The sequence below is a fragment of the Camponotus vicinus genome, unplaced genomic scaffold (assembly GCF_025532165.1).
Source record: "Camponotus vicinus isolate PSW18456_S1 unplaced genomic scaffold, iyCamVici1.0 SCAF_3, whole genome shotgun sequence".
Taxonomy (NCBI): domain Eukaryota; kingdom Metazoa; phylum Arthropoda; class Insecta; order Hymenoptera; family Formicidae; genus Camponotus; species Camponotus vicinus.
Genome location: NW_028141967.1, coordinates 13,103,096 through 13,117,669, shown reverse-complemented (window position 1 = coordinate 13,117,669; position 14,574 = coordinate 13,103,096).

Genomic DNA, 14,574 nt, shown 5'->3' with positions numbered 1-14,574 from the left:
AGAACCTTCCAACAGCGCATGGAGTTCTCCCGTGGTTCTCGTAAAGAAAAAGACGGGACTTATCGATTTTGTATCGACTTTCGAAAGCTAAACCAGGCCTCGGAGAAGGACGCTTATCCTCTTCCACATATCACCGCGACGCTAGATAAGCTAAGGGGGGCTAAATATCTCTCCACGCTCGATCTAAAAGATGGGTATTGGCAAGTACCCCTCGAACCAGCTAGCCGACCCGCGACCGCATTTACGATACCTGGCCGAGGCCTCCTACAATTTCGTATAATGCCGTTCGGCCTTCACTCCGCACCAGCTACCTTCCAGCGACTCCTCGATAGCGTTATAGGCCCGGAGCTAGAGCCTCACGTCCTAGTGTACCTGGACGATATCATCGTCGTCAGCCACACCTTTGAAGAACACTTGGCGCATCTAGAGGAAGTCTTCCGTCGACTACCCGTTTACGATTGAACGTCGCCAAGTGTCATTTCTGTAGGGATCACTTAAAATACTTAGGCCACATTGTAGACCGAGAAGGGATTCGTACCGACCCTGAGAAAGTAAGCGCTATTAACAATTGGCCTGCACCGACCACCGTTCGCCAAGTCCGGCAATTCCTGGGAATGGCCTCATGGTACCGCCGATTCGTACCGAACTTCTCTACTATCGCGGCCCCACTAACGCGGCTCACGCGGAAAAACGCCCGATTCATCTGGGCCAATGAGGAGAAAGAAACTTTCGAACGACTAAAAGAAACGCTCACTACGGCTCCGGTCCTGGCCTGTCCCGATTTTAACCGGCCGTTTATCTTGCAAACCGACGCTAGCGCATATGGCTTAGGCGCCGTCCTCACCCATAACCTAGAACACGAGGAACGGGTGATTGCTTACGCGAGTCGGACGTTAAATCAGGCCGAACAAAACTATAGCGCTACCGAATTAGAGTGTCTTGCCGTAGTCTGGGCAATCCGCCGTATGCGAGACTACCTTGAAGGTTATCGGTTCACGGTAGTCACTGATCATCAATCTTTGAAGTGGCTACAGCGACTCGAATCTCCTACCGGTCGTCTAGGGAGATGGGTGTTCGAATTACAACAGTTCGACTTCGACATCTGGTATCGAAAGGGGGCTCTAAATAAAGTAGCCGATGCCCTGTCTCGACGGCCAGAAAGTAGTGCCATCCAAAGAACTAGAAAGTGCCCGTGGTACCAGCAAGTTTACAAAGGCGGAAAAATCCAATAGACTACCCAGACTTTCGGCTACAGGAAGGCAAGCTCTACCGACACGTCTTCCATAGCCTGGATTTTCAGGAAACTCCCGTACACGAGCAGTGGAAACGGTGCGTAGCTACTCCAGACCGACCAGAAATATTGCGCCGTTTTCACGACGACCCAACCGCCGGCCATCTAGGGATTTCAAAAACGATCGCACGGATAGCCCGTTTATATTATTGGACCGGGATATAGCCCGTTACGTACGTAACTGCTCAGGCTGTGCTATACAGGGTGACCCATTTTAACTTAGGCAGCCAAATAACTCGAAAAATAAGCAAGATAGAGAAAAATGTTTTAGACAAAAGTTGTATGGTTTCGAGGGGGCCATAAGATGGTATCATTGGTTTGACCTTGAAGAGTCATTTGAAGGTCACGTGAAGGACACTTCAATTTTTTTAAATGGAATACCCTATATATTTTTGTACATTCTTGTAGCTTATTTCGAGAGCTTTCCAAAACACTATAATTAAGTACCTTTCCGTTAAGTACTTTTTGAGTTATGATGCTTGAAATAATTTCTTAATTTTACATAAACCGTAAAATATCTTGTAAAATATTCATTTTTCGATTATCTTACCTTAATACTTTTATGTACAAAATAATGAGAGGAATCAATTGGTGTAAAGAAAACACATAGTTGTTTTTAAGAAAAAATATGGAATTGTTAATTGCAAATTACATATTTTTTCTTCGAAACAACTATGTTTTCTTTACACCAATTGATTCCTCTCATTATTTTGTACATAAAACTATTAAGGTAAGGTAATCGAAAAATGAATATTTTACAAAATATTTTACGGTTTATGTAAAATTAAGAAATTATTTCAAGCCTCATAACTCAAAAAGTACTTAACGAAAATGTACTTAATTATAGTGTTTTGGAAAGCTCTCGAGATGAGCTACAAGAATGTACAAAAATATATAGGATGTTCCATTTAAAAAAATTGAAGTGACCTTCACGTGACCTTCAAATGACTCTTCAAGGTCAAACCAATGATACCATCTTATGGCCCCCTCGAAACCATACAACTTTTGTCTAAAACATTTTTCTCTATTTTGCTTATTTTTCGAGTTATTTGGCTGCCTAAGTTAAAATGGGTCACCCTGTATATAAGGCCTCCCAATAACTACCAGCGGATCGGTTGCACGCCACCAACATAACCGCCCCTTGGCAGCAAGTTTCCATAGACTTAATAGGCCCATTGCCGCGTTCCACGCGAGGGCATACTTGGCTGCTCTCAATGCAGGACCGTTTTTCTAAGTGGCTCGAGTTAGCCCCGTTGCGCCAAGCTACCGCTGACAGCGTCGAAAGGGAGTTCGCAAACCAGATAATATACCGTCACGGGTGTCCGGACGTACTAGAGATACTATAAGAGAGATCCGCGGATCCGTTAACGATTTCTGATTGGCTCCCGTCGCTTGGGGTATAACCAGAAGTGTGAGAGAGAAAGATAGATATAACTGACAGAGAAAGCCTAGCCGACCTAACCTGTCACCTGTCAAAAGAAAACAGAGTGTCAAAAAAACCTTCTATCTAAGTACAGAGGTTGACAGCGCGGAAAATACCAAATAGAATATAAAATAGAAAAAAAAGAAAACCTTGGGTAATTAATTGTATTCTGTTTTATAAAAAGTAATTTATATATAATTTTTATTTTTACTTATATAAAGTGAAAGTATATAAAAGTGTTAACACTTGCGTATTTCCAATGTAATTTCAAAAATAATTTTTTTTTTGTTTAAAATAAAATAGGTGAATGAATCAGAAATGCCTAATAGTTGCTGTGCCGGTTATTGCACTAATACGAATAAAAAAGGTTATCAATGTGTCGATTTCCAAAAGATTCGGAAAGAAAAAAAATATGGATCCAGAATATGAACCGTACAGATTGGATTCCAACTTCAGATGCAAGATTGTGTGATGTAAGTTATAATCAAAAGCAAACTGTTATACCAAACTGTTTTAATTTTTGCTGAAATAAGTTTTGTAAAAATATTTTAAATTTAGAAAAAAAGTTCAAAACTGTTTAAATATACTACATCGAGACTAAATTGACTCTGAATATGATGAGAAAAATATAATTGCACATTCAAAAAGTTATATATATTTTCTGTGCAGGTCCATTTTGCCTCTGATATGTGGATGACAAGAAAAGATGGCTCACGCAGAGTGAAATCTGATGCAATACCAACAATATTCGGTGAGAATTTGGCAACATCCACAACAAGGCAGAACACAATGACCGAAGCTGCAGAGACTGATGTGTTTGAAAATATTTCAAATGAAATGGAAGAAGAAATGGAAATCAATGAAGATATTACCGAAGAAGAAAAATACAATGTATTAGGCATGTCATCTAATAGAACAGAAACTTCAGATCCATATGTTTTACAACGTTTGGAGCAATTGGAAATGCTTTGGAAAAAAAGTGAACGTTTAAGACTGCAAATGAAGAAAAAATTACAACAGGCGAAAAGGAAAATCAAGAGACTTCAAGTTGAAGTACGTAATAATAAAGTAGTTTCTAATATAAATAAGATTTTCAATGAAGATCAGTTAAACTTGTTGTCTGGAAAGTATAAAAAAATACCAAAATGGTGCAATAGTACGTTGATAAAAGCTTATAAATTAAAATTTGCATGTGGCACTGCGGGTTATGAGGAATTGTTAAAAGCAAATTTCCCTCTTCCTTCTATGCGCACTTTAAGTGAAAAGTTAGAAAATCTTAAATTCAAAAGTGGGATAATTAATGAAGTTTTAGAATTTATGGAAATTAAAATTTCAGGATTCGAGAAGGAGATTGATAAAGATTGTACATTAGTGCTCGATGAGATGAGCATTACCGCTGGTACTTTTTATGATGCATCAACAAACACGATCATTGGCAACGTTACATTGCCAGATCATGATACAAGTATTATTGCTACTCATGGTCTTGTGTTTATGTTAGCCGGAATTGCTTCAAGATGGAAACAAATGGTTGCGTATTATTTAACTGGTAATAAAGTAAACGGCGAAAAATTTAAACCTATAATTGTGAAACAATTATAAAAAAAGCTGAGGAAATTGGTTTAATTGTTCATAATGTCACTTCGGATATGGGACCAAGCAATCGAGCAATGTGGAGAGCGTTTGGAATAGAAGTTTCAAATATTATAATTAAAAATAGTTGTAAGCATCCTTGCTCTAATGAGGCTTTTGTACTTTTATTCGGACGTACCTCACGCTTTAAAAGATATTAAAACTGGCTTTATAAATAACGAAACCATAACCATTCCAGATTATTTTGTTAATAAGTTTGCATTGCCTACAAATGTAGCTAATTCTAGTCATTTAAACGATGTTCTTATAGCTGATAAAAATTGTGATATTAAGTTAGCTCCTAAGTTGAAATCTGAATATTTGTGTAGAAATAATCATTTCCAAAAAATGCGAGTGAATACGGCTACAACAGTATTTAGTGATCAAGTAGGGACAGCTCTTGAATTGTTAGCAAACTTAAACGATGCCAGGATAACGACTGCTTGATTTATTAAATTGATTACTCGATGGTTTCGAATAATGAGCGGAAGAAATTTATATTTAGCTTTAGGATTTAATAACATAGAAAAATTTGAAGAAACAATCGCTTTTCTAAATGAAGTAATTGAACTTTTCAAAGGCTTGAAAGTAGGACAGAAGGGAAATTGGAAGCCTTTTCAAACAGCTGTGATAATGTCTACAACGACCGTTCTTCAATTAATTTCATTTTTATTGCGTGATAGAGGTTTTAATTACTTTTTACCTTCGCGTCTTTTGCAAGACTGTATTGAAAACTTATTTGCCGTAATAAGATCAAAAAATGTTATTCCGAATGCATTTCAGTTCAAAAACAATTTAAAATTGATTAGTATTTCTCAATACATGAAGAATATATCCAATAGTAATTATGAAAGTGATGATAGAGAATTTATTTCTGAGTTTTTAGATATTTTAATGGAAAACAGCAAGTCTGTGAGCAAATCTGAACAAGTACAAGTCTTTTCTAATATAATGTCACAAAAAATTGTTTTCAATAAATTAGAATTAAACAAAATTTATTATGTTGCCGGATATTTAATGGCGAATATTATGAAAAATCAAAGTGTATGCAAGACTTGTATAAATGCAACAGGATCAATACAGTCAAATAATTATTATTACAGTGCCTTAACACGTTTAAGATGTAAGCATGTAAATACTTTATTTTTTGTAAATCCTGTCACGTTCAACTCTTTTCTTCAAATGACAAAAATATTTAAGACTTTTTATCCTCATATTCGAGTACAAAAACATGTAAACCTGAAAGAATTCTTTATAAAATTATGTAACCAAAGCACTTTTTCTCTACCTGCATGTCACAATTTAAAAGAAAAAATAATTAAAAGGTTTATAGCATTTAAATTAAAAAATTGTTCGCAAGCAATAACTCCATGTAATAAAAATGCAATACGTGCGAGCAAAAGCATGGTAATGCATGCATATATAAAATAAAATTCTTTTCTTATAGATTTGACCTTTTTTATTCTTATTTCCTGTTATTCGCATGCTACTTTTACTTTCATTGCTTGCATACTTTTTCTGATAAATATTTCTAATGAATTTCAATTTTAGGTACAATCATCGTCTGATATACATCCAGCTATTAAAGGAATACAATTTCATCCTTATAAATAGGATACGAGACACAACTGCAATTAAAATGACAAATTTGGGCCTCGGACAATCAGATCAACACAATATACATTTTCTCAATCAAGTTATATATTATACAAAATTGTACATAAGTAAATAGAAACGACAAGAAATAAATAATAAACAATTGTATATAAAAATTATATTCAAAAGTTAATTAGAAATAAACGAAATTATTCACATATTTTTTATGAATATTATTGCAATACTATTCTCTATAATTTGCACATATTTTTCTACGAGTCTAAATACAATGCTTAAATTATATTTATAATACATAATGTGTATATAAACTGAGACGCCTTTTATTTTTAATTTTTCAATCCTCCTATGGTGTTGGAGAGGAGGATGTTAAAGGGGGAGCGAAAACGCCGTCATAAAAAATACAAGGCGGATAGAGATACTCGCGCTCGGAGGAACTAAGATGGAGGGTGTTTTCGCGCGAGCCGCGGCGAAGCGAAGGCCGTCTCGAGATCTCGAAGTTGGGCGCCAGATACGGTCTTGCACGTATCAATTCGCAAAATCGTCAGAATAGCGCGAAAAACGTTAGCCTGTTTCGCCACGGGCCGACTAGCTCACCTAACGGTAGAGGGGCAGGGTCCGTTGAAAAGGATATTGACTTATTTGATGCTAGGCGGTCGGTGATTACGAAAATTGACGAACACCACGGGATTTAACGCTCACGACAAACGAACACTCAAATAAATTACGCGAATTTAATAGAAAAGATAATATAACAAATTTATTTAAATAAATGAAATATAATAGAAAAGAATATAAAGTAAAAGAAATAACGAGTTCCAGAAAGAAATAATAATAATGACATAAATTAGCGAGACTGAATTATCGAAATATAACTGTGGTTGACATAATTTCGAAGATTTGAAATAGCGGAACGTACCACAGAAAATTCTTCGACAGCGGTGATAACAATAGTCGAGACGATTAGAAAGCTGTGATATTCCTCGTCCTCCGGGCCCGTTTTTATGGCCGAACTTTGCGAAACCGAACGGCGTTTCGAGATCGTAACAGAAATTTCGATAATCTCATTAGCGACTCAATTTTACCGATCTCTATGCATTATTCTTTCGCTCGCTCATTTAGTCGACAGCAATAGGTTCGAAAAGAGGCTTAACATTTGAGCGAGAACAGCAATCTGCGAAGACAAGAAATTGTCGCTCGCGACGAGCGCGTTCGATTCGATCAATATTCGATAGCCGTCGGACGCCGCTTCACTTCTTCTCGGCGTAACGTTTTTTTTTTTATCTATGCGAAACCTTCGAATTTCGACACTTTCTTAATTCGCTGAAATTTATTGTACCCCGCGACACACTCACACGTACGACAAATACCTCGCAATACACGCCGATCATACAACAAGCGCGACAAAGACAGCACGACAGTTGCCACGTCACGATACGCACACGGTCACGCATTCACATACACGCTAATTACTAACGAAAATCGCCCGAAGATCGATTGCGGGGATGTCTTACGCGGTTTCGACAACTCTTTTCGACAGCACGGATAGCGAACGCATTCCCCGCGATTTACCGCGCACGTGGTCGATATACGAGAACCGGTCACTACGCGTTTTACGACACCCCGAATCCCGGAGAGAGACGAACGGTTCCTTATCAGCTACGGCCGACGCTGCGATCGTCCTTGATGCCTCGGTCGCTTGTCTCCGGTCGCCCGAAATACACGAAAATCGCGAACTCGGTACAGAGCCCGAGCGACACGAAACACGAAAATGACGACGGCGACAGAACGGCCGGTCCGCGGACAGAATCGCGTACGTGGCTTACAAATTACCGATGGGCAACCTCACCGATATTCGCTCCCGTGACAGGGGATGATCCTCGGTCTCGTCCTCCCGATCTGGTCTTCGACAACGACACTCGTACGAAAACGAACAAAGACTTTAGACAATCGACTTAACGCTGAAAGCGTCCGCACCAGAGTTATTCCCTGGATCTCGCGATCCAGGGTCGATAGCGGCGTCAATTCTGCGCGCAGGGGTGCGCGGATTCGCAGCCAATAGCGCCGCGACACGCGATGTATTACTGCGCCCCGCGACAACGCCGTACCGGGGGCCGGAACGGCCCCGATAATTTAAAATTCCGAATCTTGGTGACCCTGTTATCCGCGGTCTTCCGGATGTCGGTCCTTCGTCCTCCGTCCTTGGAGGGTGGCGCCGATCCGGTTATTTCGGCTCAAGACAGCTGTTTCTTGGCTGTTTTCCCTCCGTTATTTGCAGGGGGCTAAATCCCCTCGCGACTCTGCGCTGTCCTGACTCTCCGGCGTTGCCTTTGTTCCCGTCTCGAAATCCGTGAGCGCCGTGTCGGTTGTCGCACAAGCATCTCTCTTCTTCCTCCTCCGGTTTCCCTCCGGCGGGTTGCCCGACGTACAAAAATGATACAAAAAAAATAAGTCAATAAAGGCGCGAAACCTGACAAGAACTCGTCTCTCCGGGGATTTCGATACGGCTCTCGCTATTTCTTTCTCGGCTCGCGCCCCGAAAAGATTTCCGGGGTGGATGGACGCGCGTCGGGACGGCAACGTCACACCCCCCCCCCTGCCAAGAGAGACCGTATCGGCTCCGGTCACCCATCATGGCCACTAAATCGGACTTTTCCCTGGTCCGTTCGCACATGTTCGGGCGACCAAAGTCCCCGGAGCCGAGGCAGACACGAACACAAATCAACGGACTCCAACACCAACGAAAAGAAACAAACAACACAATCAACTATCTGAAACGAGAAGCCATAGGTGGTCGTCTCTCACTAACTCTTTACTCGCGCTGTCGTCTCTCGCGGGGGCCCGCGGTCCCGCTAACCGCGGGGACGTCCCGTCCGACCTCCGCGATCCGTTTCACTAAGGTTTATTTAGGCGGTTTAAGCGCAAGGAAGTAGGTCAAAAGAATGAGGAAAGACAGTTGCCGCCACTTATTTATTCACTCCGATACATATGTCTAGGCTTCGAACCGAAACGACAGCATAAAACAAAAAATTGGTGGTCTCGGCAAAACCCGTATCAAAAAAAAAAAAAAAATGACGGCAGTGGTGGAGGGCCGCGAGCGACAGCAGTTAATAGGGTCCCGGGTTCACCCCTCGCCCGGCGACCTCGTGGGGGATCTGGTCCCTGGTGGCCTCTCCCCTTTATGTATGGGCCTTGGGCCAGCCAGCCTTGGCGACAGTGGGGGCAGGTCTTGGATTACCAGAATATACGCGTTACCGTTTTTGCTCGGCGGAAAAGGACCCATAATATCCGCCGCCACTACCGTCCACGGAGTTTCGACAGCTCGGCGTCCCATTAAGCCCATCGGCACATTCTGTTCCACTTTCGTCCTCTGACAAACGTCACAATGTCTGACATACTTGGCGATCTCACGAAACATACGCGGCCAGAAATAACGAGTCGCTACTCGCTGATACGTTTTCTCGACTCCCAAGTGACCTGATTGTGGAACATCATGAGCCTCCCTAATAACGTTCGCGCGCGCTTCTTTAGGAAGTGCAAGTTTCCATTGCTTGAGATCGTCGACAACTTGAGATACGACAGCGTTCGGCTTTCGAAAATACAGCTGATCGTTTTCGATTTTCCAACCCGAGTTCTTACGCGGATTAGTTTCCACGTCTCGAACGCGTGCATCATACCAAGCGTCTTCGGTAATCGCAACAGCGCATAATTCGTCGGTAGTCTCATACATGCGCGACAACGCGTCTGGAACATGATGTAATGCTCCTTTCCGGTGCTCGATCGTGTAATCATATTCCAATAATTCCAGAGCCCATCGGGCTAATCGGCCGGTGGGATTCTTTAAATTATGCAGCCAGCGTAGACTACTGTGATCCGTGATGACTTGAAATTTATAACCCTCGAGATACGGTCTAAACTTTTTAATCGACCAAACGACAGCCAAACATTCCTGCTCGGTTGTAGAGTATTTCTTTTCGGCCTCCGACAGCACTCTACTCGCGAACGCGATTACATGTTCTACGCCTCCCGATTCTTGGGTCAATACCGCCCCTAAACCGACCGAACTCGCATCCGTTTGTAAAACAAACGGTACCTCAAAATTTGGGCACGACAGCGTAGGCGGTGACGTGATGCACGATTTAATAGAATCATACGCAGCTTTTTGCTCATCCCCCCACTCCCAAGAGAAACCCTTTCGGAGGAGACGAGTTAGCGGTTCTAAGCGCGTCGCACACTGCGGTATAAATCGGCGATACCAAGACGCCATCCCTATAAATCGTCGCAATTGCTTGATGTTTTTCGGTGGCGGATACTCGACAATCGGCGCGGTTTTATCAGGGTCAACCTTGAGCCCCTCCTGCTGTATCAGGAACCCAAGATATTTCACCTGTGACCGACAGAATTTACTCTTCTCAGGATTTATTGTAAGGCCTGCCTCTTTTATTCGATCTAGTACGCGTGTCAACCAACTCAAATGTTCTTCAAAGGTACGCGTTACGACAACGATATCATCCAATAAGCGAAAGCATGCGGTTCCATTTCTGGACCTATTAGCCGATCAAGTAAACGCTGAAATGTCGCGGGGGCACCGGTGAGACCATACGGCATTCGGGTGAAATGAAACAGCCCTTTTCCCGGTACTGTAAACGCCGTTAATTCGCGACTATTTCTTTCCAGCGGGATTTGGAAATAAGCTTGACTAAAGTCGATAGTCGAAATGTAACTAGCCGATCGCAATTTGTCGAGAATCGAGTTCATGTATGGTAATGGATACGCATCCTTTTTCGAAACGCTGTTTAATTTGCGAAAATCCAAACAGAACCGATAGCTCCCATTAGGTTTCTTAATCATCACGATCGGACTAGACCACTCACTCTTAGATGGTTCGATAATTCCTGCCGCTAACATGTTATCTACTTCCACGTAAATCGCTTCCTGAATTTTCGGCGAAACGGGATAATGTCTCTGTTTAATCGGAGCATGTCCGCTGACCTCAATTTTGTGCTCCGTCAAACTAGTTGCTCCCGGTTTACTCGGATCGCCTACGATATGACCCTTTAAGAATTTTGCCAATCGCTGGCTTTCGCGCGACGACAACTCATTCAAACCGCAGCAAATAAGCGGATCAGATTTCGACAGCCGAGTCCGTTTGGTTTTATAAACACGGGTCGTTTTCGCGGGAAGACTAATTTCTCGCGGGCCGTCCTCCGACTTCCGGTCTGCTGATTCCGCGCTTTCGGACACGAAAGAATTACCCAATTCGCGACTAGCCGAATTCTCGATTAAATTCAAGTGGAAAATGGGGTCCACTGGCTGGTTCTCGAAACGATACACCACGGCTGGTTCATTCTCAAAGTACCATTCTTGGCGTGGAAAATTGACCACCATACCAAATAACCGCAAAAAATCAAGCCCAAGTATGCATGATATTGCTAATGACGGTAATGCATACGCTCTCAAAGAAAGCGTCCTATTACACAATGTAAACGGAATATCCACCTCCCCCCTAACGCGTGTCATTTGGCCGGTCGCCGTAACCACTCGTCGGCCATCTGACTTTCGAAATTTTAATTTCAATTTGTTCACTAATTCGACAACGCTAGAACCTACGAAAGTTCGAGTCGAACCACAGTCCACTAGAGCGCTAATCTCGTTTCCTAATAAGTTAACACGAATAAATAACATCGACGAAATGTCACGACAACCAAAAGCACTGAACGAAAACTCACGAGAACAATTAACGATATGAGAAGGGGGTTGGGGTTGAACAAGAGTCGGATCCCCCCTATTATTCGACTCCTTTATTCTTTTCCCGAACAGTCGGGACATGTCCGTAAAGTTACCTCCGCTCGACCGCAACGATAGCAATGCAATCGCGGAGCGGCCGAACAATTGCGCGAAAGATGACCGACACCATCGCAATTCCAACACTTTAGTGTGGAATTTCGCGAGACAGTTTCTACGGCCGTCGCCCCTGAGGACGACGAACTTGTCTGAGCGGCCTCCGCTCCGATCGCGGCTCGAGTTGCGCGATTTTTGTTTTTCCTCTCCCTACGAGAAGCGGATCTCGTTTCTGATTCCGCATTAGACGTACTCAACGCGGCAAGAGTTTCCCGGCCTCGGGTGGACCGTTTCGTATTACGCGGTGCGTGGTATGCGAGATCCGGAAACAGAGATTTCTCCGGAGTCGGGGGAGCCCGATAGCGTTGCGACAGCTGATAACTAGCCTCCACGCGAGTCGCCAAATCTTCTAAAGCGTCTAAGTCTTCTACCTCATTTCGACGGATGGACTGTTGTATGCGCGGTAATAAATTTCGAAACGCGCTGCTTACTTGCTCTGATTCAGTCCACGGTGGCGACAACCGATCGAATATGGCTCGTAGACACGTCAAAAAATCAGCGACAGACTCATGTTCCCCTTGAGTCCTTCTCATAATTTCTTCGCGAAGAGCAAATTGAAAATCCGGGTCCCCGAATCGCGTTCTCCACGCATTTTTAAAGACGGTCCAATTCGACAGCCGATCGCGTTTACTACGGAACCAATGAAGTGCTATGCCCGTTAGAAAGAACGGCAAGCAACGCAAAATGTCTTCGTCGGGTACGGGAATTAACTCGCGACCTTCCTCAATTCTGAGTAAAAATGTTTCCGCGTCTTCCCCTCTTGCACCCGAGAATTTCAAATTCCATTTCCGCATGACATTGTACGCCGTCATCGCGGAATTTCCCGCGTTTTCGCGCGAGAAATCTCGTCCTATCGAGCACGGAGTATCGCGGGAGCCGGAAGGCGCACGAGATCTCGCCTGATCCATCGGGCTATCAGGTCGAGCCATCGCATCCGTAGGAACTTCTAAAAGCTCCTCGTCCGACATTTTGCCCGTATTAAATTTTCGATCTTTGCGTACGCGACGCAGCAAACGCGCGGTCTGAATCGAATAACTTCCTTCCGTTGAAAGTCTACGCCGCTGTAATTCCTCAAGTAATTGTTCGCGATTTAACACGAAAATCCAGTCGTCCTCTGGGTCGACTTGACTCATGCGATAAAGGAAGAAAAACTCGAAACAAAATAAATAAGCTCGAACTCAGCAAGACGTGGCAAGATCACCGCGATCGTAAACATCGATAGCTCAATAACACAAGACAAAGCCGTTATTGTCCAAACGATCGAAGGTCGACAACAAACACGTAAGGTCGGCGAAAGAAAAGAATTTCAAACGAGAGCGTTAACGACAAACGAAACGAATATACGACAAAAGCAATCACTCGACCAAATAATTTAATTCGTATTAGCTCCCCGAACTTTTCCTTCTCAACGCGTGGCCCCACGTTGGGCGCCAAATTTTTGTGACGCCTTTTATTTTTAATTTTTCAATCCTCCTATGGGGTGTTGGAGAGGAGGATGTTAAAGGGGGAGCGAAAACGCCGTCAAAAAAAATACAAGGCGGATAGAGATACTCGCGCTCGGAGGAACTAAGATGGAGGGTGTTTTCGCGCGAGCCGCGGCGAAGCGAAGGCCGTCTCGAGATCTCGAAGTTGGGCGCCAGATACGGTCTTGCACGTATCAATTCGCAAAATCGTCAGAATAGCGCGAAAAACGTTAGCCTGTTTCGCCACGGGCCGACTAGCTCACCTAACGGTAGAGGGGCAGGGTCCGTTGAAAAGGATATTGACTTATTTGATGCTAGGCGGTCGGTGATTACGAAAATTGACGAACACCACGGGATTTAACGCTCACGACAAACGAACACTCAAATAAATTACGCGAATTTAATAGAAAAGATAATATAACAAATTTATTTAAATAAATGAAATATAATAGAAAAGAATATAAAGTAAAAGAAATAACGAGTTCCAGAAAGAAATAATAATAATGACATAAATTAGCGAGACTGAATTATCGAAATATAACTGTGGTTGACATAATTTCGAAGATTTGAAATAGCGGAACGTACCACAGAAAATTCTTCGACAGCGGTGATAACAATAGTCGAGACGATTAGAAAGCTGTGATATTCCTCGTCCTCCGGGCCCGTTTTTATGGCCGAACTTTGCGAAACCGAACGGCGTTTCGAGATCGTAACAGAAATTTCGATAATCTCATTAGCGACTCAATTTTACCGATCTCTATGCATTATTCTTTCGCTCGCTCATTTAGTCGACAGCAATAGGTTCGAAAAGAGGCTTAACATTTGAGCGAGAACAATCCAGCAATCTGCGAAGACGAGAAATTGTCGCTCGCGACGAGCGCGTTCGATTCGATCAATATTCGATAGCCGTCGGACGCCGCTTCACTTCTTCTCGGCGTAACGTTTTTTTTTTTATCTATGCGAAACCTTCGAATTTCGACACTTTCTTAATTCGCTGAAATTTATTGTACCCCGCGACACACTCACACGTACGACAAATACCTCGCAATACACGCCGATCATACAACAAGCGCGACAAAGACAGCACGACAGTTGCCACGTCACGATACGCACACGGTCACGCATTCACATACACGCTAATTACTAACGAAAATCGCCCGAAGATCGATTGCGGGGATGTCTTACGCGGTTTCGACAACTCTTTTCGACAGCACGGATAGCGAACGCATTCCCCGCGATTTACCGCGCAC